Genomic DNA, 9,152 nt, shown 5'->3' on the forward strand with positions numbered 1-9,152 from the left:
AGAGAGAAATGTGCTGCTTTTATCATTCTGGATGAAGGGAATGATGACTGTATGTATCCCACAGGGCACTTAACATTCACAATAAATTAAAGGATAGAAACTTCTTTTGACTTTGATCAAATTTATTGTAGGTTCTCTCCCCACTCCCCTCCCTCGTCCCCATCCTCGTCCCCATCCCCAGATCTGAGCCCTTCATAATGACCAAAAAATAAATAAATTTACATGGTAGAGAAAAAATTGCAGCAGGAACACAGTTGACTATTTTCCTAGAGCTTGAAAATTAAGCAGAAACTGCTTAACACAGCCATCCGGGTGGGTTTGTCCCTTTTCTTTGCTGTCCCATTTTAAATTGGTTACGTCACCACTTCTCTGCAGCACACATCATTGGGATTGATTCCCGTTATCACCTGTAATTGTAACTGAGGGGACAATTTCCTGATTGCTCATTGTGTGAGACAGACAAAGCCTGAGCCATCTGAGACCTTTGATTGTTTTATTAACACCTCTTGGTAATTAAGTCAAAAATCATCCCATTAAAGCACGTTGAGCAATGATGATTATCCCGACAAAGTTATAAAATGCTCATTCAGTTCACTGACGCACTGTCCCTGGTTGTTAGCATCCCATTTAGTGGCTTTGATCTTATTTTTCCTTTGTTAAAACTTCTGCGTGTAAATTGCTCTTAGGTCTGGTTTGAATTTAGGAATTCAGCTTCTGAGGTAGCTGCACCAATGCAAACTTCTAGCATAGGCTAGAAATTGTTATTTGTGCTGGAACATTTTACCCCTGCTTGAAACCAGGGTATTATTAATTATTAATTATTATTATTATTATTACTACCAGAGTGCCAAAGAGAGCAAAAAGATAGTCCCTGCACCAGAGATCTTATAATCTAAGTGTAAAACAAGAGATTACAGTTGGGAGCGCAAGGAACCAATGAGACAGTATGGGCCAGCATGACAGGCAGTGGTCCCAGCACACCTGACGTCAAGTCTTTTGTAGGCAGGACAGCAAAGGAGAGTTTTAAGACAGGATTTGAAGGAGGATAATGAGATAGCTTTGTAGATGTTTATGGGAAGCTCCTCCCAAGCATGAGGAGTGCAATGGTGTTTGTTTGAAAATTTAACAGAGAGTGAGGGAAGCTGATGGGCAACAAAAATGATTAGGGGTATGGAACGGCTTCCCTATGAGGAGAGATTAATAAGACTGGGACTTTTCAGCTTGGAAAAGAGACAACTAAGGGGGGATATGATTGAGGTCTATAAAATGAGCCCTGTGGAAGAAACCCCTACATAAAGCTGGAGATGGATGAGGAGGATCCTCTGAAGGAGCAATTAGAGAGGTAGAAGGAGAACCAGGAGAGGATAGAATCATGGAAGCCAGTGGAGAACAAGATTTCAAAAAGAGAATGATCGACTGTGTTGAAGGCATCTGACAGGTCAAGGAGGATGAGGATGGAGAATTGGTTCAGAGCTTTAGCTTGGAAGAGGTCATTAGAGACTTTGGTGAGAGTGGTTTCAGTGGAGTGCAAGGAGCAGGAGCCAGATTGGAGAGAGTCTAGGATGGAATTGGAGGAAAGGAACTCCAGCCAGCAATTATAAAGAGACCTACAATGAATTTAGAGGTGAAAGGGAGGAGGGAGATGGGGCAGTAGCTGGAGAGGCAAGTGGAGTAAAGGCTGGGTTTTTTAAAGATGGGAGAGACTAGCATGTGTTTGTATTGTGACGGGAAGGAGCCAGAGGAGAGTGAGAAGTTATGGAGAAGAGTACAAGTGGGCAAAAGGGAGATCGAAAGATGGCATCACTGGGGCAAGTGGAGGGATGAGGGGAGGAGAACACCCAAGAAACTGCTATATCTGTGACAGAGGGGAAGGAGCAAATAGCTGTAGGCAGGCAAGGGGAGATGCACTGATACAAATGATGGCTTTCAGACGCTCATGCTATCTATACTAGAGGTCATCATGAGTGCAGCTATACCAATGGGCCACTGTTGGCTGAAACCAGGGCAAACCCTCAGTGCAGACAAGGCCTTAGACACTTGAAAACAGCCACATGACTGACATGTGTTTGCTTTCCTTGCTAGTGTGCCATGATCAACGAGGAAAGAAGATTCAGTGCTTGATCAGGGTTCAATCCTTTGTTTCACCACAGACTCCTTTGCGTGTCCTAGGCAACTTACTTAGGCCAGGTTTTTGAAGGTATTTCAACACCTACAGCTGCAGAAAGATGTTTAAACACCTTTAAAATCTGTGCCTTTGCCTCTCTGTGCCTCAGTTCCCCATCTGTAAAATAGGGATAATAGCACGGCCCTACCTGTGAAGAGAAATACACTGAAGACTATGAGGTGCTCAGTTACTTACAGTGATGGAGTCCAGATAAGAATGAAAGCTAGTTAGATCTCAGAGCAGCACTGAGGAGGAGGCAGGGCCAGGAGAGTGGATGTTGACTAGCTCCCCCAGCAGGTGTCGCTCTTGCATTGCTTTTCAGTGTACCCTTCACAAACAGCATCTCCGTTTCTCCTTTAATTTTCACCAGCCATGAGGATGGGGTGAGATGGGAAGAGTGGGGAAGGCTCCTCATTGGCCCAGCACTGGTTTATTTTGGAGTATTTGACCACCAGGTGGCAGTCAAGACTCATTTATAAATGGCTCTTTGAGTGTCTGGCATGGTGAATAAATTTCTGGTACCCTGAATGCTAACCTATCACCTCAAAAGGAAGCCTCTGGAGGACAAGGAGATCATTTGTGCTTCTCTGAAAATCAACCACCACCCTGGAGAGCTGTTTCTGGAACCCAGACCAATGTGTGTCACACACCGGCACGCCTGACTCATTGGTTGTGGATGAGAGGGCTAGCCTATTTAGAACACCTTTTCACTCAGCTAACCTTCTGAATAAATAGCAGTGAAGAGATTATACAGAGAGGCACATATATCTGCATTTTAAATCATCCACTGTGTTGTTCCAGACCTTGGGAGACAGCATTTGCAATTTCCAAAACTATCATTGGAAGTAACGCTTACTTTCCAATAGAGAACTATGCAAAAGATTGACTTCCTGTTTAATAATATTTTGCCCCGTTAGAGTGATATATTTTTAACTCTGCCACAGGAGGCAGGGATCAGCATTCACGTCGCACTGCCTGTCAGTACCCAGCCCAAGCCGGGGAAGCTAATGATCCAACCAGCGGACCAAATGTGATGATGAATCCTTGTCAGAAGCCCCCTGAGACACGTTGTGCATACGCTAAGAAGAAGAACTCTGTCACAGGGCTTTGGTTTTGCAACACCTAGTAGGGACAATGAGATTTCCCCTGCTTCAGTGGGAGTTGAAGGTACACACTACCCTTTAGGATTAGCCCTTAAGTATGTATATCTGCAGACACCGAGAAGCTCACTCGTTGGATGAAGTGATCCCTATGTATGAATATTTAGTACAGACAGGATGAAATACTGCACCCACTTGTGTCAATGGCAAAACTCACATTGATTTCAGGGTGGCCTGGATTTCATCCATATTCTATACAGCTCCTGAGGGGCCTAGTGCTTCTGGATGAAAGGCACTATATAAAGGCAAAGAACTGGTGACTGTGACCTGGGACCCCCAAGCTGGACAGGGGTGGAAGTGGAGTCCTTCAGAAGTACAAAATATTCTTCATATTCTAGGAGGGAGCGGGGTGTGGAAACTAGGCAGGCAGGAATGGTCAAACCATTTATGGTGGGACAAGCAAATTCCTACCAACATTGTGCAGATTCTGTATGGCTTGAATTTCAGTCAGATAGGGAATGGATGTTCAGTCAGACATGGATGTTTTCCATGTGGATGTTTTCCCACCTTGCATATTGTGCAAGTCACTTTTGCAAGTGACAGGTACTCTGTAGCCCAGAAAGGGAGTCATTCCCAGGCGCATTAATTTGGTTGGGCATCAAAGTAACTCACAGCAGTGGAAGGAGAAGTAATGTTTAAGTGGTACCTTCATGAAATAAAACAACAAATAACATCCCCTTTCATCTGTCAAACAGAGTCAAGTGACAACTCTGATCACAAAATTTTCCCTTTGTGATTAGGTCAAAATGTTAATCTGGAAACCTCAGTGCTTTCTTTCACGAATAAACTGTTCGCTGCCACCTTCTGCTTCATTACTAACTGCTGTCTCTCATCCTGTGTTTAGGTGGCAGTACATATTCTGAGCTGATTCTCAATGGCCTTGAAAAATGCAAGCACCAGCTTTGGGAGCACCTTTGTTTTGCAGACAAATGCATGTTTTTGCTCATGCAATCACCTGTGCTCAAAACTGTGCAGGTTCCCACAGAAAATCTGGCCCTCACTGCTTACTATCTGGCACAACTGGATGTGGTACCCTGAGAATCCTGCTATGTCTATTAGAAAGTGACTCTTGAATAGTTCTGGTTCCAGGTTGTAGGAGGGAGAGAAGCTAACAGGTGAGGGCAGAAATGGATCCAATGAGGGTCAGAAACCACTGGAGTAACTCTAGATTTACCCAAGGGGTAGCTGACAGCAGTGTTTGACCCTGAGCTAGGAACGTTCAGGTTATCAAGTGCTCCAGTTCACTGAGATTCTATGACCCAATTGTACCTGGCCTTTGTACAGATTCACAGTTATGCAGGAGGACACGAGAAGTGACAGACATAACTCCAGGCCCTGCACTCTGCAGAACTCAGGGATTGTACCCAGGGGGTGCAGACTGCCCCAAAACAGGGAGAAGACTGGGGAGGAGGTTGGGCCACGCCCTCCACCCCTGCTCTGGCTCCCAAAGTGGGGAATCGGGTGCAGAGGCTGGAGAGTACCCCTACAAAGGAGTATAGCAGCATGGTGCCCAAAGGAGCTGGGAGAGGAATTCTGCCTCCCTGAGAGTGAATGTCTCCAAGTTCTCCCCCAGAAACAGTGCATCTCTCTGCTGCCCCTCAATGATCGATAATATTATTTTCAGACCCTCTTTTTGTGTTCTATAATAAAACTGTAATATAGTTAAGTCCAACCTTAACAGATGTTTTTTCTTTTTCTGCATTTGTCCTTTCCCCCTCTCTAGCAGTATGGAAGCAGCAGCAGTAAACTCCCAGGTAGATTTCAGTTAAATGAAATCTGGATATCTCCCCACAAACCTCCCTGTGGCTTTTCAACAGCATCTAACTAAATCTATCCCTGGACCTGACTGGAGCAAGGACGTCCAACACCCCACCTCTCTGACATGCATTCTGTCGACTCAAGAAATCCTTGGCCGTGGCATTAATTCTGAGAGGCTGTATCCAAATGTAGCTCTCCATTGATTAAGGTATGGAAATTTGCACGTGGCCCCTACCAGCTTTTTAAAACTTTGTTCGCAGTTAATTGTGCAACATTAACAGTGTAGTTGTGTCAAACAGCAGGACTTTTTACCGCCAGGCATCTCTCATTGACTAATAAATGTCAATATCCCTCTTATTCCTCATTCTCCCTATCTCAAATACACTTTATTACAATGGCTAAGACAGCCATTGAACCAATAGACATGATTTGTTTGTTTTTAACTGGTGCAAACACAAATATTAGCTGTTTATCGGAGTTAGGGTGACCAGACAGCAAATGTGAAAAATCGGGATGGGGGGTTGAGGTAATAGGAGCCTATATAAGAAAAAGACCCCAAAATTTGGACAGTCTCTATAAAATTGGGACATCTGGTCACCCTAATAAGAGTGTACAAAAAGGGTAGCTTTCAAAAACAGGCATATAAGAACATAAGAATAGCCATGCTGGGTCAGACCAATTGTCCATCTCGCCCAGTGAACTGTCTTCCAAAAGGCATTCCAACGGCATGAACAGAACAAGGCAATTATCAAGTGATCTACTGGTGTTGTCATCTCCCAGTTTCTGGCAGCTGGAAGTTTATGGACAGATAGAGCATGGGGGTTACATCCCTGACCATCATGGCTAATAGTCCTTGTTGGACCTGTCCTCCATGAATTTATCTCATTCTTTTTCGAACCCAGTTATACTTTTGGCCTTCACAACATCCCCGGCAATGAGTTCCACAGGTTGACTGCTTGCTATGGGAAGAAATACTTCCTTATGTTTGTTTTAAACCTGCTGCCTATTAATTTCATTGGATGATTCCTAGTTCTTGTGTTATGCGAAGGGGCAAAAAACACTTCCTTATTCACTTTCTCCACACTAGTCATGATTTTATAGCCCTTTACACTATCTCTGCTTAGTCGTCTCTTTTCTAAACTGAACTGTCCAAATCTTTTTAATCTCCCCTCCTACAGAAACTGTTCTATATCCTTAATCACTTCTCCTGCCCTCCTCTGTACTTTTCCCAATTCTAACATATCTTTTCTGAGATGGGGCACCCAGAACTGCACACAGAATTTCAATATTAATTTATATAGTGGCATTATGATATTTTCTGTCTTATCTATCCCTTTCCTAATGGTTCCTAACATTCTGTTTCCTTTTTTGACTGCTTCTGTACATTAAGGACATGCTTTGAGAGAACTATCCACAATGACGCCAAGATCTCTTTCACGAGCGGTAACAGCTAATTTAGACCCCATCATTTTGTGTGCAGTTTGGATTATTTTTTTCAATGAGCATTATTTTGTATTTATCAACATTACATTTCATCTGCCATTTTGTTGCCCGGTCACTCAGGTTTATGAGATCCATTTGTAACTCTTTGCAGGTATGATTCAGAGTACTCTTGTAATTTTGCGGAAGAGCAATCTCCTAAGCACTTTTAGGACGAGACATTCATAAAGGGCTGCCAATCATCTCTAATACCGTAAGAAGGAGCAGAAATACAGATACAGGCATGAACCTTCTCAAGCACAGCACCAGGAAACACATGGCAAAACTGGATTTTAAGGGTTTGTTTGAACAGTTATGGTCAGATTTTTATTGCACTATTCTGTGCACGTGATCAAAATAACATATGTGATGACACAGCCTAGGTCGCTTCCCAGAGCCATAAGTCACATATGTAGCATGCCCCTCACTTCACTGGCATACGAGCCCATACTGCAAGTGTTCCAGTACAGAAGTCATACACACTGACCTGCTCACCTGAACATTTCAGAGTTTGGAAGCTAGTGTTGAGGGACTAAACTCCTTTGCAAGCCAGAGTCTGTGAAACCCTTAGATCCACAACATTCTGCTGCCCTAAAAATTACAGTGCCACAGGCAGCCTTCCCATTATGTACTCTTGGCTTATGTTTTCTGTGACATTTTTACTAATGCTACGCCAAAAAAATCCATTAGGGACCAATAATTCAGATGATGCTTCTTAATAAATGAGGGGGGTTGCTGCTGACAGATATTATGTACTCCTGCTTTCCCAGAAACTGAATGAATGAGACATGAACCCAGGAATGCATGATAGTTGGAGCTCTACCTTTATCATCAGGACATCACAAGAAAATTTTTGACTGGTGTTAACATGATGCAAGTGGCCAATTCATTAACCTAGAATTAGGGGAATTTTTCATTAAATCTATTCAGTAAGATATGTGAAAATGGTAAGAATGCTCTTGAAATTATTTGAATAAAGGCAAGATGTTCTCCTCTACAGACTCTTTCTTGCTAAAAACTATTAATCAGCATATTATACCACATCAGTCTCTGAAGGTCAAAGCAATCGCTTCACTAACAAGCAATTACAAAGTCCTAAGAACTGCATTTTTCAAATAAATGTGCTCCTTTAATGAGTGCAATTTTACACCTGTTCAGGTAAAATTAGTTGTTCTACATTTGTGGTATATTATATACACTACAATTTGGCAGAAGAAACTGCTGGAATGGAAAGACAGGGCAAGAAAAAGTTTTCTTTAGAGCAAAAAGGAGGGGCTCGTGAAGCAATGTTCTTCATCACTTGTTTTCTGAAGTGTCACTGTATCACTTGTCCTGTTATAAAATAGCACTTAGCTGATATAAGAAATGTCATTCCCCTGCTATGCACCTCATTTGTCTGCAATTCTAACATGTACAGGAAAAATACAAGGGCTGGGATTCGTTCGAAGGGGACACAAACAGTGACTATCATAAACCATGAGCCAAGTTCATCCCTAATATAACTTCACTGATGTCAGTGGAGTGAGATACTCCATAGATTCATTTGGTCCCATGTTACTATCAGATGACCTGAAATGCTGTACAGAGCCAACTTCTGTAAGTGGGGGCTGCTAAGGCAGGGGTTGGCAACCTTTCAGAAGTGTGCCGAGTCTTCATTTATTCACTCTAATTTAAGGTTTCGTGTGCCAGTTATACATTTTAACATTTTTAGAAGGTCTCTTTCTCTAAGCCTATAATATATAACTAAACTATTGTTGTATGTAAAGTAAATAAGGTTTTTAACATGTTTAAGAAGCTTCATTTAAAATTAAATTAAAATGCAGAGCCCCCCGGACTGGTGGCCAGGACGTGGGCAGTGTGCGTGCCAGGTTGCCTACCCCCGTGCTCAGGAATCCTAGAAGACTCTAATACACAGCAAGCTAATCAAGAAGATAATGGATTATATCTCCATCAGTGGGAAAAAGTAGAATGACTATCCAACAGATGACCAAGAAAACACTGCATCTTTGTGAACATCACTGTTGTTGCAGCAACATCCAGAGGCTTAAATCAGGCATGGATTCCCCTTGTGCTAGGGCTGGCACTCTACAGGCACATAGTTGGAGACCATCCCTTCTTCTAGGAGTTAACAGTCTAATTTAAAACAAAAGGTGAAAACAGTAGAACATAAAGCAGTAGGGCTGGGAGGAGGATGGTGAGGGTAGCAGAGCTAAGATTGCCAAGCTGCATAGGTTAGATATGTATACAATTAGCCTTTATGTATCAATTGTAATGTAGTAGTACCTCACAGCTGCAATCAGGAACCAGGGCTTCATGGTGCTAGGGACAGTACAAACACACAACAAAAAGAGTGTCACTGCCCCCAAAGAACTTACAAGACGCACAAATTAAGGAACTTCTAGCACTGGGTGGAGACATGCATAGTATAAGCAGAAGCAGTGCAAACTCCCCATATAGCCCTGCAAAAGCCCCACAGACTGGACCAGCAATACCCCTTAGTTCAGCCCTAGGCCTCCAGCGAGCAATGGCAACACGTCCCTGGCCTTGCCTGCACCCTCTCATATTGCAGTCCCATATCCCATACTTCTCTG

The sequence above is a fragment of the Gopherus flavomarginatus genome, chromosome 11, assembly GCF_025201925.1.
Source record: "Gopherus flavomarginatus isolate rGopFla2 chromosome 11, rGopFla2.mat.asm, whole genome shotgun sequence".
Lineage (NCBI taxonomy): Eukaryota > Metazoa > Chordata > Testudines > Testudinidae > Gopherus > Gopherus flavomarginatus.